At 38.0% G+C, this 27,783-nt stretch overlaps 1 protein-coding gene across 1 annotated transcript in view; it reads right to left on the bottom strand.

Moving 5' to 3' along the window:
- AGBL3 (AGBL carboxypeptidase 3) overlaps window positions 1–27,783 on the bottom strand; it is a 1,419,881-nt gene that overhangs the window by 1,391,491 nt on the left and 607 nt on the right. The window lies entirely within an intron of this gene.

Genomic DNA, 27,783 nt, shown 5'->3' with positions numbered 1-27,783 from the left:
TAATGAACCTCTCTCGCCACCTTGTTTTATTTATCAACTGGGGCAGAGTTGGATCCCTGGTCATGGCATTTGTGGAGATACAACAGTTCCAGGACCAGTGGAACTGTAATGGTTCAGAAGGCAAGGCATGGCATGGATCTGCTATTATGGAACTGTAACACAAGTACAGGAATACGAGAGTTGGAATTTATACCGGAGGTGGGGGGTGCACTGTGTAATGAACCTCTCTCGCCACCTTGTTTTATTTATCAGCTGGGGCAGAGTTGGATCCCTGGTCATGGCATTTGTGGAGATACAACAGTTCCAGGACCAGTGGAACTGTAATGGCTCAGAAGGCAAGGCATGGCATGGATCTGCTATTATGGAACTGTAACACAAGTACAGGAATACGAGAGTTGGAATTTATACCGGAGGTGTGGGGGTGCACTGTGTAATGAACCTCTCTCGCCACCTTGTTTTATTTATCAGCTGGGGCAGAGTTGGATCCCTGGTCATGGCATTTGTGGAGATACAACAGTTCCAGGACCAGTGGAACTGTAATGGTTCAGAAGGCAAGGCATGGCATGGATCTGCTATTATGGAACTGTAACACAAGTACAGGAATATGAGAGTTGGAATTTATACCGGAGGTGGGGGGTGCACTGTGTAATGAACCTCTCTAGCCACCTTGTTTTATTTATCAGCTGAGGCAGAGTTGGATCCCTGGTCATGGCATTTGTGGAGATACAACAGTTCTAGGACCAGTGGAACTGTAATGGTTCAGAAGGCAAGGCATGGCATGGATCTGCTATTATGGAACTGTAACACAAGTACAGGATTACGACTGCTTCCACTCTTTTCTAACAGCTTAGGGTTTAAGTCACTGATTTTCGGTGTTACAAACCTCTGGGTCTGTCCAGTGGCTTGACAGGTCTACTATGGTACATCTTAAAGGAGGCATTGTATTCAATAAAATGCTGTCTATAGTGGGTCAATGACCTCCTTACACCTGCATAATATTCTTTTGGCAATCAGCCGTCCCATGCAGAAGGACTTTTTAATGGTTGTCATCAAGTGGTAGTCAAAGAAATCATCAACCCATAATCCAGGTTTCCAACAACATTTTCATCCTGGAATTGGGTACTGTCTATGACATGAATAGAGGAAAGGGATATTTTTTCCAGATGTGACAATACCCTACTTCCAATATTTAAATTGGGTCTATTTTGTAGTAGACCTGGCATTTATAAGTGAAAGTTATCGCTGCAGGGCTTGTGTTTCAAATGGTGATTTGGCAATGACTACCAGTTTACAGATGTCTGCCAGAAGTCTCGTTTGATGTTCTGGGGTTTGGAAAAGTAAATACCAGATCATAGGAGTCCCAGCACTGTAACGCGCATAGTCTCTGATAAAGTTCCAGCTACTAGCACCATGTGGGCTCTGTCATAATATGCATAGCTACTTAGCTAAAAGACATAGCATCATGTCTTTCCATTTCCAAATTTGTTCTGGGGCTATATTTCTTTGTTTAAGTTACACATTTTGTTACTACACTAACTTCAATTATAGAATGTTTAACTCTAATCCATTTTATGGACATTCTTAATTTTAAAACAGTAGCTTTAATGACTTAAGAAATGGAAAACCAAGTTACCTCAACATATAGGCTTCTGGTACAGTCAAGCCGTGCCAATACTTAAATGGGTAATAATAATTGTCTGCTATCACTGAAAAACCCCAGCAACCTACATCTCTTCAGTCTCATCTACCTGAGTGGGTGACCATGCAGAAAACACTAAGTAACACTAAGCTCTGACAATGAAGTATCTAATTTACTATTAACTCAAGAGTATAAAGGAATTTGAGTCTGATTAGAGAGGACTAAAAGATTTGCACTGCTGTATGTACACATCAGCTTTACTATCTTGTGAAAATATGTAAATAATTGTTATACTGTTTCTTTCTTGGATAGGGAGGGAATTGCAGGTTCTAATAAGAGATCAGGTTCAGCTGGGATAATATTACACAACAATGGTAAATATAATAAAATATAAGCTTTATTACAGCACAACTTGACTTACTGGCTTGGAATGTTAATGAACTAGTTAATGGAAAAAGGAGAAGATAATGACATATCTGCAGTGGCAATGCATAGACAAAGGAGAAGATAATGACATATCTGCAGTGGCAATGCATAGACAAAGGAGAAGATAATGACATATCTGCAGTGGCAATGCATAGACAAAAGGAGAAGATAATGACATATCTGCAGTGGCAATGCATAGACAAAGGAGAAGATAATGACATATCTGCAGTGGCAATGCAAAGACAAAGGAGAAGATAATGACATATCTGCAGTGGCAATGCATAGACAAAGGAGAAGATAATGACATATCTGCAGTGGCAATGCATAGACAAAGGAGAAGATAATGACATATCTGCAGTGGCAATGCATAGACAAAGGAGAAGATAATGACATATCTGCAGTGGCAATGCATAGACAAAGGAGAAGATAATGACATATCTGCAGTGGCAATGCATAGACAAAGGAGAAGATAATGACATATCTGCAGTGGCAATGCATAGACAAAGGAGAAGATAATGACATATCTGCAGTGGCAATGCATAGACAAAGGAGAAGATAATGACATATCTGCAGTGGCAATGCATAGACAAAGGAGAAGATAATGACATATCTGCAGTGGCAATGCATAGACAAAGGAGAAGATAATGACATATCTGCAGTGGCAATGCATAGACAAAGGAGAAGATAATGACATATCTGCAGTGGCAATGCATAGACAAAGGAGAAGATAATGACATATCTGCAGTGGCAATGCATAGACAAAGGAGAAGATAATGACATATCTGCAGTGGCAATGCATAGACAATATTGTTACAGAAATTACATCTGAATCGCAAAAGACATCAAAACTTTGTAAAAAGAAGTGGAAATGAGCAATTAAAAAGACATGAAAACGTAAAAAGAAGTGGAAATGAACGGTCCTTTGCTGGAATACAAGGAAGGTTAAAGAAAGGGGTCTTAATTAAAAAGGATATATAACTAAAGATGGGGAACAAATGAAGGACATGCAGGAAGATTTATAGTGGTGACAGGTTGTTGGCACAGTGTAAGAATAATACTAGCTGCACTATATATTCCACTGAAAGCATCACAATAAGATATAAAGAGTATTATGGGAAAAGTTCTAGCCTTTTATCAATTATGTGTGGTAGTAGTAGTGGAAAACTGAACACTATAGGAAACAAGGAAGATGAGGAAGATGACTCAAGAACAGAGAAGTAGCTAAGGACGTTTGAACCCAGGGCAAGACCCTCATTTGGTGCCCACTCCCCACAGAGCAAATAATATTGTTTGAACAGTGGTGAGGAAACATGCCTTGATAACAACTTTTCACAAAAACATAAGAGACCAAGAGGTTCAAAAGCATGTCCCAACATGAGTTTTATTAAAAATGCGACGTATTCTCAGAGTTAAATCATTTAACTGTCATGTGACACATTACCAAACACAACACAGCTTTAACAATTTAAAGAAGCCACACATATATTAAAAATAAAGCATTATTCAGCCCAAATCCACATCTCTTTACAGGTATAGTCAAAATGCCAAGAGCAGTATTGCAAAATTATAGCTTGGTTAATATGAACTGCACCACAGAAAAATATGAACTAACTGTTGCTTTGACACAGACAGAAAAATCATGACCCAAGAAAGAAGCAACTAAAATATACATCCTAATCCTTCAATAGATTTAATAAATTGATTTTATTTAATTTATATAACATTTGTTTACCAGGAAAGTCCAACTTGGAGCAAAGCCAATTTTCAGCAGAGGCCTGGGGAGAAACGTATGTATACTGTACAAAAAAGTTTAGTTGTATATTGCAACACCATTTGTATCCAAAGTAACACAATGTTTTAATAGCTAGTGTTACTTCGATGAAAACTGTATAATCTACACATCAATGCGTTTCACTGTCTGCTAATAGCATGCCCCAGTAGCATAAGATTAAGATACTAGACACTTAACATTGAATGCATTTACTGTTTACCAACAGGGGTGCTCTACCAGACAATATAGGCTGTACCTCTAAATGCCTTATTTCAGTTATAAAATGATATAGAATGTCCAGATTTTCACCTCATAAAATTTGTGGTTTTCTGGCAAATAAGTGAGGGCTGAACTTATGAAATACATTTCTGTGTTTCAGACTTTCAGAAAATGCACACTAATACATAGGTTCATAAGTGTGTACTAGGCCAACGGCTCTGGAGCCTTTACAAGTCTAGCCCACAGAAGTGCCCTGACATCATGCCGCCATTAGTTATCCTGTTAACATATCCTATTATTCTAGCAACTAAGTTTAAACTTCATAAGGGTTATGTTTAAAGACGGTCCCTATGTTTGGGCTTTGATCAGATTTCTTGTGCTAACAGGATAAGAGGTATGCCCCCCCCCCCCCCCCGACACTGCTTTCATGAGAGACAGAGACATACATTACTTTTTTTCAGTGATCAAGAAAAGACTACCGATATAAAACTTTGGAAGGTGTGGGTGGCTCACCCCCACATTGGGGAAGCAGAGGAGTTTACCCCCTTGCAAAAACATTGAAATTTCAGTGAGCCTAATCATCAAGGGGTTTAATATTCTATGAGTCACAGTGGAAGGACTTAGTATATCCAGGTTTTAAAATCAAGGATAATATACATTAAAATTAAGATTGGCTTTCCTGCATTGCTGCCTATCAAGTAGTGTAGCTGTATTACTTGCTTTCTTTCTCTAAATGGATCACGTCTATAGTCTTTCCAACTATATATGCACAAGCACCAAAATGAAACACATTTCCCCCAAAAAACACCACCCTCAGTAGTTTATCCATATAGACACAAACACTTCAACGACTTCAAAATGACATATTTCCCCAACAACCCCTTCAGTAGTTTGTACAAGGGTCTGCACAAGCACATCACAGACACCAAAATGAAACATTTCCCAACAATCTCTTCAGTAGCATGGCTAAGTATACACAAGCACCCAACATGAAACATTTCTTGCAGTGTTCCATTCAGCAGTCTGTCCAAATATGCGCAAACACCAAAATGAAACATTTCCTCCAACAATCCCTTCAGTAGTCTGCCCACGTATGCACAAGAATACTAGTAAATAACCCTATTTACCTCAGAGACTTTTTTTCTGCCCACTCAATCTCTTTCTCCACACACCAAATGTGTCCACAGTGAGTAATTACAATGTTCAAAACAGGATATCCCTCAACTCTCTGTGAATGCCAAAGAATTAACTAAACAGACTGCCTTTATTGCTCTAGAGCACTGCCCCTTTACCTGCTTAGCTGATCACAGGTTTTTGGGGGATTGTGCCCAAGGGGGAAAAAAGTAAGCATGAGCAGGAGGCTTGCAGGAGTGTCTCAGACATACATTTAGGATGAAAATGTTGCCATTCCCTTAAAGGGAAGAAAGACATTTAATTAAAAATATATATTTTTAAGTTTTATATTGATGAATTGCACCCTTGACAAGACAGCGCCTGAGGTGACTGCCCCTTTCACACCACCCTAACTATGCTACTGCTCTGTAGGGCCAAGATATTATAGAATACCATCGGAGAGCAGAAGCTTAGAGAAACATAACCATGTTTTTGCGCTGACTGATAAAATGAAAAGATGTCAATATTAAGTGGAATATACACACTTTCAGTAAAATATGCTTTTTGGTCAAGGCTACATAGATGGTACTAACATCGTTCAAACAATGAAAATCCATCCCTTGATAGTGTCAGACTATGCTTACAAAACATAAGTTGTACAGGTGCAATCAAAAGGCTATTGCAATAAACACTGGCATTTTCTAGTATTTTTCTGAAAAGGAAAGCTGTTTAATGATTGGGTAGATCACAGTTTAACTGAAATGTTATTAGATTTAAACCTAAGCAGTAAAGAGCTTGTTATGAATTTGGATAATTCCAAACTGAAGATTAGAAATGTGGTCACAATGAAAGTAAATGAAATATGGAATAATATTAACAGTAGGTATCTAGAGGGCTTAAGAAGTATTGTATTTACAAAAGCAAAAAAAAATGGAGGGGACGACAACAGGTCGAGGAGCAATCAAAAGAAGTTAAATTGTGTACACAAAAGTACTTAGAAAATAAGACTGAACAGACAGCAATGATCTTGACAACTATTTTTTTTTAACAATAGCCATGGAAAAACTAAACTGTTGGTTCTATGCTTGAAGTAAAAGTTTAAAAGTGCGATAACTAAAAATCAGGGACTATGAGAATGCTGGAGCAGAAGTGGACTCGAAAAAATATGAAAGCAATGGTAAATCATTACAATACACTATTATAGAAAAGATGTAAAGACTGGAGTATAGAAATTGTAACACAGATGAAACAATTACAACATAAGTTACGAGGCATATTAATATCACAAATAGAGGAAACTCAATTTAATGAACTGACAAGAAATTAGAACATAGAAAAAACTAGCATTGATGGAACTCAAAAAAAAAAGCAGCAGGATATCAAAATGGGAACCTCGAAAAAGGGCATAGCAAAATTAATTTAAAATGGGTGGCGAAAGCCATACACACTCTGGCTAGGCTTATAAATGCCCTAGGGCAGATAGCCTAGTATGAACCTATGAACCTATGAACAAAATAACTAAGATCTATATCAGTTTATTAAAATAGACTACAATTCAAGGTGAGAAGTCACTGACCCAACTGTTGAGATCTGTAATATAGTGAAAATAAAATAATATTAATTAATTAACTAGTTAATTCTGGATCTCAAATGATGTTGTAAATAGTTAAGTAACATTAAAAATCAAACTTGAGGTCAAGACTATAAAGAATAGCGAATTCTGACAATTGTATTTACATGCTTAAAATGGCAAATTATTGAAAGTTAAATGCAAGTGAATTTACATGCTTAAAATGGCAAGTTATTGAAAGTTAAATGTAAATAATTGACATGAGGCTAGTTTATTAGTAAATTATAGCATACAGCTATAAAATGGTGGTAACAACAATCAATAAGGAAATATGAAGTGCACTATGTATGGAGATAACCATATTACACATTTTCATTTTTACATATTTACAGTACATAGAAAACAAAGATTTTTTAACAAATGTTAATTATAAGAGGTGGGGATATAGTTTAGAAGTTGCTTGAATACTTCATGAAAGAACTTGGTGCATTTTATTATTTTTATTTTATTACTGAACTTATTAAATACAATTTTTTACTTTGTTGCCTAGGTTAATTCCACTAGGCAAGCAGCCTCTTTTCAGAGGAGCCCGGGAGGTGGTATTTATAGTACTAGGGCAAATTTGGCCAGGACATTGGGGAACATCCCCTACTAGTTGGGGGAAGAATGGGTGTTACACATCCTGTTTCATGTCCAGGCATGGTGGGGAAAGAATTTGTTTGTTACACATCATGACTTCCTGTTTCATGTCCAGGCATGGGGGCAACCAGGAGGAACAGAAGGAAAACATGGTTGAGTCAGCTCTTGATGAAACTGGAGTGAAAGTTGCTGAAAATGTAGTTGAAATGGTAGAATCGCTACCAAAAGTTTTTTTCTGATGATGTGGGTGCAGAAAAAATAGTGACATTGGAGGAAAAGGAGATTGTAGCTGACACAAAGATAGATTCATAGGAAAACTTTCAGAGGAGAACAGTTACCAATGCATACTTACAACCCTCCAATTGGGAGGGGGGGGGGGTGTTTGCGGGATGACTATTTGGAAGAAATGGTAAACCAAAGTGAGCCAGAAAATGGAGTGGCAATTTCATGTAGCGACACCATGGAAAAAATAGAAAAAAAAGGGGGCAGGAAGAGACTGTGCCAGAGAAAGTTCCTGAGACAAAAACTTATGCACAAACTGTTGGAGAAGGAACAAAGAAGAAATAAAATAAAAAGTATACAGTACATGTGAGCAGCAAAAAAGAATGTTTGGACAGGTATGATGTTTGGGACTGTCATAGTGCCTCTGGGTGTCAAAGCAAGAGAGAGACTTTTTGTGACTTGATATTGGAGACTGGCAAGGCCATGGAAACATTTCTGGGTGCAAAAAATAATTTATCCATGGTCAGAATATGTGGTGCAAGGTTTTTACAGACAAAAAATGAATAATGATCCAGTTTAGAACTGAAGTTGAAGTAAAAGAATATTTGTTAACTATATGTAAAGAAATAATGGACACTACAAAAAAAGATGATGAAAGAGGACTATGGACTGGGGATGGGAATGTGGAGTAATACTGAAAATGGAAAAGGATAACATGCATGTACCTAGTATTAATGTGCATGGTAGTAGGGGGGTTGTGAAATACACAGGTCAAAGACTTATGATCATTTAATCAATGAAGGCGATACAAATGATGTTAATTTATGTGGTAAAACAGGGCATAATGCAAAAAGGTGATTTAAAGTGCAAATAAATGTAACAATAATGGTTATTCATGGCTAGAATGTGAAAATAATGTGGAAGAAAATGAAAATGAAGTTATACAGCAGAAAGACACAGAACTGTTGTACAAGAAAATGTGACAAAAAGCGGTTGTACATGAAACTAAAAGCAACAAGAAAAAAAGAAACAGAGGAGACACGTGAGGAAGAAGCTGACTGGCGTGAAGTAAGAAATAAAAATAATTCAGAAGGGAAATAGTTAAAGAAAAGGGAAATAATGCCAAAATATAATGCTTAGAGAAAATAAGAAAAGAAAGGGATAAAAGGTTTATACTAACTGCTCTTAAAAGCTGAAAATATATTTCAAATGTGAACAGTATGAAAACTCAGAGGAGAGTAGGCAGATTACAACGGGGTGCTGCAGTAGAGAATAGGTATATTACAATGGTGTGCTGCAGTAGAGAATAGGTAGATTACAATGGTGTGCTGCAGTAGAGAATAGGTAGATTACAACGGTGTGCTGCAGGAGAGAATAGGTATATTACAATGGTGTGCTGCAGGAGAGACTAGGTAGATTACAATGGTGTGCTGCAGTAGAGAATAGGTAGATTACAACGGTGTGCTGCAGGAGAGACTAGGTATATTACAATGGTGTGCTGCAGGAGAGAATAGGTATATTACAATGGTGTGCTGCAGGAGAGACTAGGTATATTACAATGGTGTGCTGCAGTAGAGAATAGGTATATTACAATGGTGTGCTGCAGTAGAGAATAGGTATATTACAATGGTGTGCTGCAGTAGAGAATAGGTATATTACAATGGTGTGCTGCAGTAGAGAATAGGTATATTACAATGGTGTGCTGCAGTAGAGAATAGGTATATTACAATGGAGTGCTGCAGTAGAGAATAGGTATATTACAATGGAGTGCTGCAGTAGAGAATAGGTATATTACAATGGTGTGCTGCAGTAGAGAATAGGTAGATTACAACGGGGTGCTGCAGTAGAGAATAGGTATATTACAATGGTGTGCTGCAGTAGAGAATAGGTATATTACAATGGGGTGCTGCAGTAGAGAATAGGTAGATTACAATGGGGTGCTGCAGTAGAGAATAGGTATATTACAATGGTGTGCTGCAGGAGAGACTAGGTAGATTACAATGGTGTGCTGCAGTAGAGAATAGGTATATTACAACGGGGTGCTGCAGTAGAGAATAGGTATATTACAATGGTGTGCTGCAGTAGAGAATAGGTATATTACAATGGGGTGCTGCAGTAGAGAATAGGTAGATTACAATGGTGTGCTGCAGGAGAGACTAGGTAGATTACAATGGTGTGCTGCAGTAGAGAATAGGTAGATTACAACGGGGTGCTGCAGTAGAGAATAGGTATATTACAATGGTGTGCTGCAGTACAGAATAGGTAGATTACAACGGTGTGCTGCAGGAGAGAATAGGTATATTACAATGGTGTGCTGCAGTAGAGAATAGGTATATTACAATGGTGTGCTGCAGTACAGAATAGGTAGATTACAACGGTGTGCTGCAGGAGAGAATAGGTATATTACAATGGTGTGCTGCAGGAGAGACTAGGTAGATTACATTGGTGTGCTGCAGTAGAGAATAGGTATATTACAATGGTGTGCTGCAGGAGAGAATAGGTATATTACAATGGTGTGCTGCAGTAGAGAATAGGTATATTACAATGGTGTGCTGCAGTACAGAATAGGTAGATTACAACGGTGTGCTGCAGGAGAGAATAGGTATATTACAATGGTGTGCTGCAGGAGAGACTAGGTAGATTACATTGGTGTGCTGCAGTAGAGAATAGGTAGATTACAATGGGGTGCTGCAGTAGAGAATAGGTATATTACAATGGGGTGCTGCAGTAGAGACTAGGTAGATTACAATGGTGTGCTGCAGTACAGAATAGGTAGATTACACGGTGTGCTGCAGGAGAGAATAGGTATATTACAATGGTGTGCTGCAGGAGAGACTAGGTAGATTACATTGGTGTGCTGCAGGAGAGAATAGGTATATTACAATGGTGTGCTGCAGTAGAGAATAGGTATATTACAATGGGGTGCTGCAGTAGAGAATAGGTATATTACAATGGTGTGCTGCAGTAGAGAATAGGTATATTACAATGGTGTGCTGCAGTAGGTGCTCATATTGTTTTAGAAGCTATCAGAGTATGAAGAGAGGAAGAAAGAACAAACTGAAAAACTTTGGAATGGTGTGGTAGTTTGGAACATGGGGAAAGAAATGTGATCAGGCACATGCATATTATGTCAAGAAAGCATTAAAACATTAGCTGTAACCATAGTGGAACTAGGACGAATTACTGTAATAGACCTGAGATGGAAAAATATGTATAGAATTATAATAATAAGAGTGTGAGTGTGATACAACTGACTTCCTCTTCCCATTCCAGGAGCAGGGGCAGCCTTGAGGAACAGGGAGAAAACATTGCTGATTCAGATTTTGCTGAAAGTGAAATGAAAGTTATTGAAAAGGCAGTCAAAATGGTAGAATCACTACCAGAAATGTTTTCAAAATAATTTGAGAGCAGAGAAAATATGTTTTCAAATGGAGAAGAGGTTGAGGAGGAAACAGAGGTGAATGCAGAGGTGTTAGTGGATTTGCAGCAAAATTTCCAGAAACACCTGTTTGAATCAACAGAAACAATGGAAAAATGCATTGTTTCAACCCTCAAGTCAGGAGGATTGCCGGATGTTTATCTGGAGGAGATGATAAACCAGAAAGTGAAGCTGCAGTATCCGGGAGTGAGACTGTGGAGAAAACAGAAGAAAAAAATGAGCCAGAGAAAGTTCCAGAAAAAAAGACAATGCAGTGGGAGAAACTGCCAAAGAGGACAAGGGAATAAAAGAAACAAAGAAGAAATGTGTTGTTCAGGTGAGCAGTAAAAAGGAAGAAGGTTTGGACAGATATAAGGTATGGGACAATTTTATTGTACCACTGAGTGTTAAAGGTGAAGAGGTAAGAGCTTTCATTTTAATTCACAAAGAAACATTTTGTTACCTGATATTTGAAACTAGGCAGGCTATGGAAATCTTTGGGGTGTATGAAAAAAGAAAACAACCCTTTTTTAGACAAACAAAAGGGGGGTTTGATTCAGTTTAGAAATGAACTAAAGTGAAAGCAAAACAACCAAAAGAATATTTGATGACAATATGTAAAGAAGTAATGGACACTACTAAAAATATATGATGAAACAGGACTATGGACTGGAAGATGGGAATGTGGAGTAATTTTAAAAATGGAAAATGACAATGTCATACATATACCTAGTATTATTAATGCGCATGGTAATATGGGATTTGTGAAGTACAGAGGACAACCTAAAACATGTTATTTTGTGGAAAGATCATTTGATTAATTAATGTGACAAAAAGATTTTATTTATGTGGTCAGACAGGATATAATGCAAACAAATGGAATTAAAGTGTAAAAAATTTGGCAATGCAGGACATTCATGGTTAGAGTGTGAGATAAAGACACAAAAAAATGAAAATAAAAAAGAAACTGTAAATGAAGTTATACAAGAAAAAGAGATAAGAGGATGTTGTACAGGAAGTTATATTTGGAATATAGGTAAAGAAACCTATTCAGGTATATGTATATTGTGTAAAGAGAATATAAAAATTATAACAATAATAGAAATAGGGAGAATAGGTATGTATATAGGGTTATAGCCTTATATGCATATGCAAAAAAAAAACAAAAAACAATGTTTAAAAGTATACTTATAGGTTCATAGGTTCATATGTTCATACTAGGCTATCTGCCCTGGGGCAATTATAAGCCTAGCCTGATTTTGTATGGCTTACGCCACCCCTTGATTTGAATATACTGTGCCCTTTCTAAAGTTTAGTTTACTGTGCCTCTGTCTAATAGTGACATGGGAGTAATCTCTGGGACAAACCTATGATCCCCCATCCACCTATCGAGATTCTTCTTGAAGAGATTCAGTGAGGTGCTCTGCCTCACATGAACTGGAATTCTACTCCAGAGCGAAGGGAGCCTCTGGGTTATAAACCTGTCCCTCCAGCAAGTTCTATTTATTTCTGTGCTGAGGTTCAAGTCCCTCGAGCATGTGGCTCTAAGGGATTTAGATTTACTGAGGTGGAGCATGTCCATTAATTCTGGATTTGACATAACTTTGTATGTCAGGCATAGATCGCCTCGAAGTAGGCGGTATGCAACTGAGTAGAGCTGGAGTTTTTTTAACCGAGCAGCATATGGCATCTGTTTGAGACCCTTGATCCTCTTGGTGAGATACTTTTGGGGTCTTTCTAATTGCTGCAGGTGTCGGGTAAGGTACATCCCAAAAGAGGCATTGAATTCTATGATGGGCCTGATGAGGGATGAATAAAGGGGCACGATTACCTCTCTTGATCTAGATGTGAAACCCTTCGTGATGAGGTGGGCTATGTAGAAGGTCTTTCTAACCACTTTGGCAATGTGGTTTTCAAAGGAGAGATTGCTAACAACTTGGGTCCCCAGGTCCCTAATAACTTTCTCTGTACTTAATGGGTTTCCGCCTATGTGGTAATTTGTGGGCACATTGTTTTTGCCAAAGGGTATGACTATACTTTTTTGGCATTTAGCTTTAAACCATGGCGCTGGCACCAGTTATCTGTCTCTGTGAGACCTTTTTGAAGGATGTTTGTGTCAGCTGGAGAGTCGATTATGGCGCCCAGTTTGCAGTCGTCTGCGAACTTGGTGAACCATAGTCCTCAGACGTTTGCCTGTACCTCGGAAAAGTATATACCAAACAAGACTGGTTCCAGGACAGAACCCTGTGGGACGCCACTTGTGACCGGTTTCGAGTCTGACATGGCTCCAGCAACTCTCACTCTGTGGGTTCTGTCTTTGAGCCAGTTTGCGACCCATCTTGTGACATAGGGGTTTATATTTAAGCTGGATAGCTTATCTATGATGCCCGAGTGGGGTATTGTGTCAAATGCCTTTGCAAGGTCCAGATAGGCTGTGTGGACTACCTTCCCTTCATCTATGGCTTTGGTGACTGTTTCGAAGAAGTCAACCAGGTTCAAAATGCAGGATCTGCCCTTGACAAAGCTGAACTGGGTAGGATCTAGTGTCTGTAGGTCCCCAATGTCTTTGTTTATGAGCTCCATGATGATCCTCTCCATAGCCTTGCAGACTAAGCTAGTCAGGCTTATGGGGCGATAGTTTCCAGGGTCCGTAGAGGCTCCACCTTTGTGGAGTGGGACCACTGTTGCTGTACGCCATTCTGTGGGCACATATCCTGTAGTGAGGCTGAGATTGTATAACTGTTTTATTTGAGGGATTAGTTCCTCTTGGAGTCCATGTAGGATGCAACCTGGGACGCCATCTGGTCCCATGGAAGCAGTGTTTTTTTGCTTTGGAGAGGGCAGCCTTCACCTGAGCATCAGAGATGTTTGGGAGGCAGCCCTCTGCCGGGATAGATACTTGCTCTTTTGGGGGGGAGGGGGTGGAGAAGTTTGCACTGAACCTGTCTGCCAGGATATTGGCGATGTCTGTGGGTTCAGTGTATTTTTTGTCGTTTAGAATCAACTCAGAACAAGTCTGGGAGTTGCATCCCAGGTTCCTAACATAACTGAAAAAGCCTTATGATTGTCTTTGGTGTCCTGTGCAATTTTTCTCTCGAAGCTGGCCTTGGAGGATTTTATGAGGATCGTAATTTTTGCTAGTACTGATCAGAGATGCCTTCCCTATTAGGGATTTTGCTCTATCATGTAGTAGCTTCCTCCTTCTGTTGTACAGTTTATTTATGGCAGGGGTCCACCAGACTGGACGCCTGCCTTTGGATGATTGGGTCTTGGTTTTGTTTGGGATAGCATGATCCATGCATTCCTGGAGATGTCCGTAGAATGCGTTTATATAGGATTCTGCAGTTTGGGCCATAGTTTCCACTGGCCCTGGGGCCTTGAAGGATTCCACTTCGGTTTTGAGAAGTGAGAAGTTTGCTTTTGAGAAGTTTTTCACTGTGGTTTTCTGGGCTGGGGGTGGGGTCGGGATGTGGACATCCAGTGAAATTAATTTATGGTCTGATCTTACCAATGAGGGATATACTTTTGGTGTGGAGCATACAGTCCCCATGTTAGTAATGATCAGGTCTAGTATGTTGTCCCCTCTTGTGGGAGTGGTGACTAGTTGTTCCATAGCATTTGAGTTTATAATTTCCAGGAAACTTTGGGCTAAGGTACTGGGTTTGAGTAGTGCTCCCAGTCAATGCTTGGGTAGTTGAAGTCGCCAAATATAATGGTGTTCGGAGAGATCTTCATGTTCTCCAATGTTTTCAGGAAAGCCGAGTGGGATTCCTGACTTTGAGAGGGTGGTCTGTAGGATGCTATAAACTGAAAAGCAGTCTTGCCCAATGTTAGTTGCACATGGATGGTCTCCGATACTTCGTGCAATGCCACTAACCTGGAGGTGTGGATATCCTTGATAAATATGGAAACTCCCTCTCCTTTTGTGGTTCGGTCCGGGTTTTGGGGCCGAAAAGCATGATATGAGGTATAGCCTGGTAGTGCTGGGATGCTCTCTGGAGCCTTGAACCAGGTTTCTGTCACTGCACAGATATCGATGTTCTCCATACTGAGGAGAGCTTCGAGTGCGTGCATCTTGAGGTTAAGACTTCTGGCGTTAAGCAGCATTACCCTTAGTTTCTTGTTCCTTGTGCTGTCTATGGGGGTGGGTTTGACTTTTGAGCCTTGCCTAAAAACGGCACTATGGGGGTGGCAAGAGCCTTTGCCAATATCCGAAAGCCCGGTGGTGACAGGTGCAAGCTGTCCCTAGCGAAGCAACGTGGCTTGTCGAGCATGTCATCCCAGGCTGACAGACACTGGATCCCCTTTGAAAGACACCAAAATTTTAGCCAATTGTTAAAATCGATCATTTTGTCTTTGTACTGTGGCATCATTCTAGGTGAGGGTAAGATGCTGCTCAAGGTCAGGGTCATACCAGCCTGGGCTACATGATCAGAGAGCTCCTCTATGTCTCTTTTCATGTAGTCCAGGGAGGTACGTCTCAGGTCATTCACACCAGCATGTACAATGACTGAGTCATATTTGTATTTGCTTTGGAGTGACCTGAGTGCTTGCGTTATGTGGCGGATCCTAGCACCCAAAAGGCAGCTCACCATGACCTTCTCTTTATTCAGCCTGGTGAGCGGGACATCAGTGTGTCTGACAATAGAGTCACCTATTACAAGAGTATCAGGTGTGTTATTCAGCCTTAAGGGCTGTGGCTGCTTGGCACACTGACTTTGTGGGCTATGTGTTGTGCGTGTTTTGTTTTGAGGTAGCGTTTGCTTGGATGTCTGCTTTGGAGGTCTCTATTGCTTAGGTAGATTTTTATTTAGAGCCTCCGAGTATGTTTTTGTGTATTTATGTGTTTGGTTCGCTGATGTGGTGGGACTATGTGATACTGGAATTGTGTTGTGTGAGGTTACCTTCTCCTCCTGACTGGTTACACCAGTTTTGAGATGAGAGAGCTCAGCCTCCAGTTTGGCTAAATAGTTGCATCTCTCACATATATATATTTGAACCTGTTTGGAGGAGGAGAGGGTTGTCCGTGTACATGAGACAGTTGTAACATTGCCTCAAAATTCCCAGATTCACCAGCTGGACTGGAGAGGAAACCATTGACTGACCTTTGGACATGCTAGAGTAATATAGGGAAACTGAATTTAAGACGGACCAATAGAGGACAGGGTAATCGTAGAGAGTATAAGAGTAAGTAGTTCTTATGGTTTAATAGTGCTAACTTGTAGTATTACTTAATTGGACCAGTGAAGGGCCTTAGAATGAGAATATGGTGTTTAAATTGAGAGATAGAGCAGTTCTAAGGGAAAAAGTGAAGAGCAGACTTTGTGGAGCCAGGAATGGTTTAAACCCAATTAGGTGGCACTGCCCGCTGTTGCGCTATGCACAAAAACGTGCAAAACCACGCAAAAGAGGGTTTTAAGAGAGGAAGATGAAGGAGTTTGGAATTGACCCAAAATGGCCAATAAAACTACAGTTTCAAGTCAGTAACCTCTCCCACAGGGGCAGGCAGGCTGCTCAATGTTTTTCACTGCCACTGATCAACAGAGACTTCCCTTTAGCCCAAGCAAAAAATGGCCTCCAAGAAACTTACAAACAGTTCAAGAACAGCAAGTCTGTAACTGAACTTTTTTAAATCTCAGAAAAGTGGGAAAAAAGCAAGATTTTTTTGGGGGGGGGGTTTTGTTTTTTTTTCAGAGATAGCAGAGGTTTACAAGTATCAACAAGTTATAACTGTGCAGTAAATGACCCCACACAAGAGTGCTAGGCCAAAGACAGATAAAATGCAAGTTTTGAGAAAAAAACGATTTTAAAAATAAGTGCAAACAGGAAATTCAGTAAACAGCTCTAGGTTGTGCTCTAAATACAGTTACTCATGCAGAAATCAAGTTTAACAAGCCAGAAAATGCTCAAAATAGGCGGCTATGCAAAAAAACTTAGCAAATAAACAGAGGAAAAATACTTAAAATCTCAAAAGTGGCTCCTTTCTTCTCTCAGCGTTTTCTCCTCTTGGTGGGTGCTTCACCAACAGCCAACAAGCCTGAAAAGACGCCAAAACCATGAGGCAACCAGGTTTTAAGAGAGGAAGATGAAGGAGTTTGGAATTGACCCAAAATGGCCAATAAAACTACAGTTTCAAGTCAGTAACCACTCCCACAGGGGCAGGCAGGCTGCTCAATGTTTTTCACTGCCACTGATCAACAGAGACTTCCCTTTAGCCCAAGCAAAAAATGGCCTCCAAGAAACTTACAAACAGTTCAAGAACAGCAAGTCTGTAACTGAATTAAATCTCAGAAAAGTGGGAAAAAGCAAGATTTTTTTTGGGGGGGGGGGTTTTCAGAGATAGCAGAGGTTTACAAGTATCAACAAGTTATAACAGTGCAGTAAATGACCCCACACAAGAGTGCTAGGCCAAAGACAGATAAAATGCAAGTTTTGAGAAAAAAACGATTTTAAAAATAAGTGCAAACAGGAAATTCAGTAAACAGCTCTAGGTTGTGCTCTAAATACAGTTACTAATGCAGAAATCAAGTTTAACAAGCCGGAAAATGCTCAAAATAGGCGGCTATGCAGAAAAACTTAGCAAATAAACAGAGGAAAAATACTTAAAATCTCAAAAGTGGCTCCTTTCTTCTCTCAGCGTTTTCTCCTCTTGGTGGGTGCTTCACCAACAGCCAACAAGCCTGAAAAGACGCCAAAACCATGAGGCAACCAGGTTTTAAGAGAGGAAGATGAAGGAGTTTGGAATTGACCCAAAATGGCCAATAAAACTACAGTTTCAAGTCAGTAACCACTCCCACAGGGGCAGGCAGGCTGCTCAATGTTTTTCACTGCCACTGATCAACAGAGACTTCCCTTTAGCCCAAGCAAAAAATGGCCTCCAAGAAACTTACAAACAGTTCAAGAACAGCAAGTCTGTAACTGAACTTTTTTAAATCTCAGAAAAGTGGGAAAAAGCAAGATTTTTTGGGGGGGTTTTTTTGTTTTTTTCAGAGATAGCAGAGGTTTACAAGTATCAACAAGTTATAACAGTGCAGTAAATGACCCCACACAAGAGTGCTAGGCCAAAGACAGATAAAATGCAAGTTTTGAGAAAAAAACGATTTTAAAAATAAGTGCAAACAGGAAATTCAGTAAACAGCTCTAGGTTGTGCTCTAAATACAGTTACTAATGCAGAAATCAAGTTTAACAAGCCAGAAAATGCTCAAAATAGGCGGCTATGCAGAAAAACTTAGCAAATAAACAGAGGAAAAATACTTAAAATCTCAAAAGTGGCTCCTTTCTTCTCTCAGCGTTTTCTCCTCTTGGTGGGTACTTAATTAGGTTTGTGTGAATATGCATACAATAATTGCAGGCGACCAACTGTAATGCAAGGAATAAAAAGGAAGACTGATGTTAAAATAGTTGCAGAAATTATGAAGTGTGGACAATTAAATATATGGGGGAATAAACACTGGGCATATAAAAGGAATGAAATTAAGGCAGAAAACTGATTACTTTTTTAATATCAGAAAGCTTAAAAGTTACTCAAAAGTAATAAAATATACTGGATTTTCTGATCATGTGGCTATTTGGATAAAAAAATCATGAAAATGAGGAATATATTAAAAAAGGAAAAGGAATAAATAAAAAAGAAATGGATACAGGAGAAAGAAAAGAGCTTATAGAATTATGGAAACAACATTTCAGAATGAGACCTTTCTATAAAAATTGGACTATTTGGTGGTTACAATTTAAAAAGAAATATGAAAAGGTATTTTTAGATTTTCTTTTTCTATGCTCTTCTACACAAAAGAATACAAAAGTATTAAGTGAAGAATTTTGTAAAGGTTTAATAGAAAAGGACAGAATATATGAAAAAGAGAAACATACAAAAGAAATCAAGAAAAAATTTATAAACTTGTTATATAAGCAAAAATATTGCTTACAAGGGGAAAAGGACGTAGTACCATATTCATATAAAATAATGAATAAAAATAACAGAATTAAAAAATAAAATGGAAACAAGAAGCAAGAAGAAATATGTGAAATATAGAAGAACTATGTATTAGATTTATATGGCAAAAGAGAAGTGTGCATAGAACAAATTTATGATGGTGAGAGATTTAGTAAAGTAGACAATGAATATTTAGGAAAAAAATAAATATAAAAACATTTGAATGAGATTATGAAACATATTACATTCAGACACTGGATCAGATGGGATAGAGTATAATATGTATAAAGAAATGAAAGACTGGCAAAAAAAGATATTTATACAAGTGATGAATGAATGGATGGCAACAGGGATTAAGTACAAGGAAATCTGCACAGGGGTTTTAAAATTCATGTATAAGAAAGGAAATAAATATGAGCTAAAGAATATGAATTATAAAATTTCTATGATAATAATAGCTAAAAAAATACAACATAGAATGGCAAAATTATATGATCAAAATGTGTATGGAAGAAAGGGAAAGGGAAGTCAGGATTTGTTGTAGTTAATAAGAGAAGGAATTGATGACATTATTAATGAAAAAGGAGATGTATGGATTATGATAGGTGATGCAAGTAAGGCATATGATAATTAAGCGATAACCAATGACGTGGTGTGGTATATATTAAGATTTACCCATGGTTGGTGTGGTTTGATCACTAGGGCAAAGCCTGAGTGATTAAATAAAGCTAACAGTGGGTAAATTTCAATATACCACAACCACGGAGTCAGTTATTGCTATTATACAATGACATTATTTGAGAAAATACTTTTTTCTTAAATAATGTCTTTGTATAACGGTGCATTACTGTTCTTCCGCTGGTTGTGGTACACTGCTTCCTTGTTTTGATGTACTGAGCATGCGTATGTGACTTGTGTCCCACGCATACCCAGTACATCAATGCTTTGTATAATGGTGCATTACTGTTCTTCCGCTGGTTGTGGTACACTGCTTCCTTGTTTTGATGTACTGAGCATATGTATGGGACTTGTGTCCCTGGCATACCAAGTACATCAATGCTTTGAAACGGACGCAACAGAGAAAAGAAAGTCTCCGTTTTTTTCTATTTGTTAAAAAAAATATTTTGAGCACTTTATACCAACGGGAAAAAGTCCTGGCGACCAGACCTTTTTCCGTTGGTATATTGTGGGATTTACAATGGGCACACTGGACAATCAGCGTGCCCGTTTTGTAATATTATTAATGGGGGGCATTGTATAATATCCATTATGAAACACTGTGGAAAATTTTGCAGGAATACAACATACGTGACAAAGGATTACAAATTATTAAATTAATATATGAAAATATTATGTGAAATTAAATAAACGGTTGGACTGGGGAAGATGTAAAAATACAGTGTGGAATAAAAGAAGGATGTCCAGCTAGCAGTGCGATATTTTCATTAGTCATGAATGTAGTAGTGGTGGAAGTAAATAAAATGACAAGTAATGGAGGATATAAAATGATGTAGGAGGTACAATTACTGATAATGCATACTTATGCAGATGACACTAATAATAAAAGTCATAGATAGAAGAAATAAATGAAAAATTAAGTATTATATTAAAGAAAATTGGTTTAAATATGAATAAAGAAAAACTGAAAGGTTTTGAGTATGAAGGGATAATAGGAGGTGCAGAATATAATGAAAAGTGTGTAGATATATTGGGGATAGTATTTGGTAGGAGTGAATAGAAACATGAGCAATGGGACAAAGTTATTAAAGGAATTAAAGAAATAATTGCTTTCCGTAAAACATATAGATTTTCATATAGAAAGAAAACACATTTGTTAAATACTATAATATTGGGTAAAATAGCCTATGTTGCAAACATTTATAAGATACCAGTGAGGTATGAAAAATAAATTATGATGGCAATATTTTCATTCATCGGGGGGGGGGGGTAGAGATTGAACCCTGTAAAGAGAGGACTTTTATATATGAAAGAAGAGCAGGGGGACTGGGATTAATAAACCTTGTACATGCAGCCTCTTTAAATATGTCCAAACACCCATCCTCAACCCCTTTTTCCCCATTTTGCACATGGGGTTAGGGCGTCACTTTAACTGTGACAGTCATCTCAAGCCAAGGTTTGCACCACTGGGTGACTACCCCTGCCGCAGTAGTTCATCCGTACCACTCACCAAGTATTAAAAGGAGTTATGAAACATTTAGTAGCAAAATGGTAAATGCAAGCAAATTTGGGAAGGTATGGAAATAAAGAAAATCAAGTGTCATTAATGAACAAATTTTATAGTACAATTGTGTTATGGAAACAAAAAATGTAATAGGAAAGACTAGAAAGGAATGGGATGTTATATTATATAATCTTTTTATTTTGTTGATCCACGGAAAGAGTTAGAAACAAGCACGAAAAAAGCAATAATGATGAGATATACAAATTGTAAAATAATTAAAGAATGTAATGATTTTGTGGAAGTTGTCCATAGGTAAATTACCAGTAAAAGCAAATATGGCATACAAAAGTAAACAAGGCAGAATATGTAATAAGTGTAAGGAATTCTAAACTACAGAACATGTATTGTTAAAATGTGAAAGAATGGAAAGAAGCATACAAACACTATTTGGTTAAATATCATTTGAAATTTGAAATGTTAAATATGGACATGACAGAATATGGTTATTATGGAACAAGAGCTCAAGAAAAGGCAAAGAAAATGGACACTTATTTATGTAACATGGAACATTTGGAAAGCGACAATGAGATCAAATACAATGGAAAATGGACATTGACAAAAATATTAGACAAAAAAAAACCTATTTTGGTTGTGGGTAAAATGGTGGGGGGGGGTACTTAAAAAGAAGTTGATGATGCATTGAGTGGTGTTATTTATGTAAACAATGTAAATAATATGAAATTATTGTATGTTTTTTATTTTTTATATTTTTTAACAGATGTTTGTTTTTCAATTGAATTGTGCAGGTTCTGGGTCACATTGGAGGTGGGAAAAGTTTTGGCGTGGTTTGTTGTGGTCTCGTTTTTTTGTGTCACAAAATCCTGGCATTTTGACAGGGGTGTGTACAGTTTTTATATACACTGTACCTAACCAGACATATCCAACAATTGGAACGTCTACAGAGGTTCCTCACTAAAATAATACAGGCCCCATAAGTAATATGTCCTATGCAGACCACTTCAAGGCCCTATCTCTGTATTCTGTCTCTTACTGGCTTTTGAGGGGAGATCTATGCCAGAGCATTATCAGACCCCACTCTGATGGACCTCCTGCATATCCACATAAAGAACAGCACCAAAATGACCTGTTCTAAAGACTTAAACCTTGCCTGTGATATAAAATAGGACCTGCTGGAGAGATAAGCATGTATCCCAGGGACTACCCCGTCAATGGAACAGGCTCCTCCATCCACGTGAAGCAGAGTTCTTCCCTAAACCAACTCAAGTGCAACTTGAACAATTGGATGGGAAACTGGAAATTCATCCCTGGTTTGCCACCTATGTCTCTAATGGACAGAGATAACCTGTAAATGGTTCATCTGCCAGGCCCATACTTACACTTATCAAGGGTATCAAAACTTGTCAGAGATTTGGGATGCATGGCTAGGTTTAAAAAGGCCCTTGTGGTCGTTAGCCTAGTAAGCACCTATGAACCTATGTATGAATGTTTACAAAAAAAAAAAAAAAAAAGTTTTTGACAGCTACCATGGGAACATTTCCATCCACCTGAACTACCACCAACTCAATCTCATTCAAAGGACAGCGGACTCAGGAGGTGCAACAGCCAGATTATGTTGCACTGCAATGTCAGCAATCGCTCTGCCTGGTGTGGCAATCGTTTGCAATGTAAGACTATTTGCATACTGTGTGTTTTTGAGCAAGTCACTTAAATGTCTTGCTGCTTCTGCCTTATCTGTAATAGGCACCTACCTACACTTAGTGGGTTTTTATCTGCTACATAAAAGACAAAGTAAGGATCATTTCTCAAGGGATAATCTAAATCACATGTAATAGTGCTTTCTGTTCAGTACAATCTTCTTAATAATACTTGCCTATCCACATGAAACACTGGGGTTGCAGATTAATAAACTACTTATAGGATGTATAGAAACTATTTAAAATGCTAAAAATATAGGATTACTTCATTGTTACAATGGCTATATACAGTGAGTCTGAATCTTTAGGGCTCAAATGATCAAAGTGAAGTCAATAACATCACCACTACATAAACTGCAAGCTACCTCTGCTAAAATTAACTCTTGCTTCTCACTTAGTCTGTTGCAGGTGATACAGGAACATTCAAATTTAGCAGGATCTCAGTGGAAAGAACTACAGCCACATCTTACACAACTATTACCAGTCTATTAAAGAACATCACTGCAAGTCATTTTTAGGACCAGTAATGTTATCAGTAGGAAACATAATATTTAACAAAGATAACTGCAGCCAGGTTATAAAAATGAAATCCAAAATAAGGAAAGCTAAGCAACTGGAAAGAAACTATACCAACAGCTAAAGTGTAACAAGAACTGGGAGATAACATATCAGATGACCTAAAAGCAAGCAAGTAACATGAGAAAGCATCAAGAAAAGATAGTGGGATACTTAGCATACAAACGGGCTTCACTAGCAGGACATAAGAAGCCACAGCCAAAACAGAGGCATTTCAGAAAGACAAAAAAATTCTGCATACTCTGGGAAACCCATAAAGTCCAAATGGGTATTTCTAGTAAAAGAAAAACAAAATGGATGAGAACAAGGACACGTTCTGAAGACAAAAGATGGACAGCTCAGGGGAAATAAAAGGAAGGACGACTTCACATAACATAAATAACCAACTGATGTTTTATACAGAGTTCCAGAAGACATTGAGGGATGAAACGGTCATGAAATTTGATAATGCAAAAAAGGTTATTCATATAATGGATGAAAGAAAACAAACTGTTGATAAAGTAGGATATACAGTTTAATCAAACAGCCAAGAAAACGGGCTGCCTGTGTGGTAAAGAAGAAAACCCTGAATACAACCTAGACAATCTAAATTCAAATAGCAACTAAGACACTGGTGCAGCTGGGTGTGGAAGAGAAGCAAGATTACCCACGCTGAGAGAAGGGTGGTAGACCTATTCTACCCATCTACTACCAGCAGATAGAAGATGGCAAGCAACATGATAGCACAAGACCTGAAAATGCATTCTTGACTACCAATCCAGTAATAGTAGCCCTCAGGACTTTCTGATTTACTGTGAAAGAAATATTCGCCTAAAAGCTTGTTTACCTTATCAGTAATGCACTTGAAGGATGCCTTCATACTCCAGGATGTGTGGATGATGCAGGTTAAACACCTTTATTTAGGTTTTTAGTGATTTACTTTTTTTGCTGAGTGGGTTACTTTCACAGGTCATGCACACCCTTGACATTGATCTGTAATGTTATAGACACATACTCACACAAGGCAGCAGTATGGAAGACACGGTGCTGAATAGTGATGAACAGAAAAGGTATGCACAGAAGCTTACTCTTTGAACTTATTTTCACAAAAAGAATAGCGTTTCCACACTTTTTCTACTAGTATTTGAAATTAAATTCTTAAGTCAACAACTCAATAACAGTTTCTAAAGCTGAAACACTAAATATGCTGCTTACAAGCTGCAACACTAAATATGCTGCTTACAATACAAGCATGACAAGCAATTTTCCCCATAAATAATATATCTTTAATAAATATGTCAGTCTTAATTCAGTTATTTTCACGATGGTTCAATGAGCACTTTTCATATTCATGTCAGAGATCTGCATTTCAGTGTTGCCACCCGCAACAACACAGGTGAGTACAAAGCCAAGCTTAAGCTTTGTACATCCTTTACATCGGTGGCATTGGACATTGGTCAAACGTCTCAACCTCTTATCTCTACAAATACAGGATAGAGTTATGTGACACTTGCCAACAAATTTTCACTTTTTGGAAACTTTGGTGATAAGCAGAATGTTTCAGAACAAAATACATGAACGTACTGGGTCTAGTGCTGCTGTTCTCATACCTTAGCAGTTTACTGATTTCAGTACCAAGGGCTGGGAGTTTATTTTAGCAGATACTTGAAATCCAGCACCAAGAAGAACATCCAGACTACTGTACAACTTGAAAGAAAGAAATAAAACAGACATATACGAACTGTGCCACCTGAAAATTGAAAATTCCAGCATATTGTGGCACATAACCAGTAAAAATCCATGCCTACTGCCCTCTAAAACAGTCCATGTCTCTGTTGCAAGCGGTGAGGTCCAATGTTTATATTACACTTAAAAAAAAATTATGAAAATGTAAGTGGGTCGCTTGAAGCTCTTTTCCTCTGCATCATCAGCAAAAAAAAGACGCTGTCCGGTTCCATTCTCAGCTAGAGCGTCTTCTGCGTGGAGACATGCGTGAATGGGCGTACTTTTGTTGAAAGTTGTGCATCAGGGCTGGTAACTCGGCAAGTAAAAATCAACTACCAATCATTAGCGGACCGGAGTTCCGCTGTGGCGACCCCTAACCGGGAAAAGCCGAAAGACACAAACAAACAATCGTGTTTTGTTTGAAAGTTATGCTGATTAGTTTAAAAAATATATTGAAAATTGCTTTTGATATATTGTTCTCGGAACAAAATAAAAAAATATTTACATGCATAAAACACTACTCTTGTTCTGAAGGGATTTACTATGAATAACTGTACCTTATAATTAATTACTTGATAAAATATCCAAAATGTCTATAACCTTGCAACAAAAAGCAATGACAGTCCCAAAGTCACAAAATACACACATTTTTTTCTTGCTCCCTGCATCTTCCAAAATGAGAGCAAGCACAATGTCCCTAAATATAATAAATAACCTTGACAGGTCATCTGTGTGTAGTAATGGGTTTGTATGTAATAGACTCCCAGTTTGTTGATGTCAGACACTAACATTTCAGGCTTCTTATCATTCAAAAAAATGCATACTGATGCAGACCCTGCTGTTCTGTTTACTTTATATTCATTAGAGTAATCTTTAAAAATTGTTCTAGATTTTTGGCCTTAGTCACTCCATTACTCCCCCCCCTCCCCCCCTTCTTCAGCACAGCAGTTGAGAGGCATGCTGGTAGTGTTGCTGACAAGCCACACACAGATTCTCAGCAGAAGTGTTGTGGTGTATTACAGACCGTGAGAAAAGATTTCAGAACATACCTCTTGTAACTACCCCTGCCCTGTTTTGCAGTTTCCCAATTTTTCCTCATATTTTTGCACTGTCTTGTAAAATGATTTTCTCTTAAATGACTGAGGAATGCAGTTGGTCAGCTTCATTTGCTCTATGTATTACCGGTTACAGAAAAAAATGTTCGGCATTTTTGAATGACTTTAATCCTCCTTAGTGATTTAGTAGACAGTCAAGACATTTATAAGGGACTGAGCAAAAAAAAAAAAAAAAAGTGACAACTCGGGCATGAACAGTAGCAGGCAGAAACAAAGCTTCTTTGCCAGCTGGCACTGTATGCTGCTAGTCCCAAGGGTGATTTCCAACTCAAAACAGTGCTTAGGGGGTGCTAGGGAAGCTGTTAACAGGTTTATCTGTTTCCCTAATAATCATAATGTAATTTCGATGCTGCACGAGCTACATTAGAGAGACATACGTACTTGTGAAGAACAATACATGCTGATACAAATCCTGCTGGGCTCTTTTTAAGAGAATTTATTTACTATTAAAATAAAAACTATTCTTTTCTTCCTCTGTCCAGAATTCTTGAGGAAAGAACTTTAACATTATATGAATTTCATCAACAAAATGTATTGTTAAATACATGGTGACTTTGATTAGCTACTCTGTTAACCAATCACTTTTCTAATGAATATTCAGAAAATACATATGACAGGGATAAGAGGGCCTGCATAAATTATGCTGTCAGCTGTATATCAGCAAAGTATACCTCTCAACTTTACAGATTTTTACAGAATGTCCAGATTTTTGCTTCATATTTCTGATCTGTTTCTCATAAAATTGTGGTTTCTGGCAAATCATCGAGGAATGGACTCAGAAAATAATTGCATATATATGGGTTGCAGACTATTCATACCTTCAGAAAATGTATGTCAATGCAAAATATGTTATTCTATCAACTTTCTAAGTTTATAAAAGCAATATTTAAAAACTGTCCCTATTTTTTAGTCTTTGCACCCCCCCCCCATTATCTCTGGCTTTGTCAAGGTTTCTTACTCTAAGAGGTTGAGAGGTATAGAGCAAGGTCTGCTACTAGCATCTGGGTAATAGTGCTCAACACCACCGTCCCTTTTTCCTTTCTAACCTTCACTCTCCTTCCTTCCTCTTCATCTACGTTTCCAAATCCCTCCTAAGCCTCTCTCCTGCTTATGCTTTACTGGTTTCAGGAGTCATTTGTTTCACTGTTATTTTCACATGCATGTTTTATAATCATATATAACACTGTATACAAGTACTATTTTATGTTCATATTGATCATTTGTCATCTGTATTGTGCTGTAAGAGACTAAAAAACTATACCTCTCAACTGTCGAATTTTTTTCCTAGTATTTTTGATCTGTTCCTCATAACATTTATGTTTTTTCTGACAAATAACTGGGGAGTGAAGTCTCTAAATGCATACATTTGCGTTTCAGACTTCATAGCCTTCATAAAATGCACGTTAACACAAATTCTGATATTCTACCAACGTTTTAACTTTATAAGAGCAGTATTTAACCTTTGCCTTCCATTATTTAGGCTTTATCCAGATTTCTTGCATTAAGATGTTGTACAAACTAAAGAAAAAAAACTACTACT

Source organism: Protopterus annectens, chromosome 11.part0, assembly GCF_019279795.1.
Source record: "Protopterus annectens isolate FY-2018-M chromosome 11.part0, PAN1.0, whole genome shotgun sequence".
Classification (NCBI taxonomy): Eukaryota; Metazoa; Chordata; order Ceratodontiformes; family Protopteridae; genus Protopterus; species Protopterus annectens.
The sequence above is the reverse complement of the archived record's forward strand: the minus strand, read 5'-3'. Positions and strand labels throughout refer to the sequence as shown.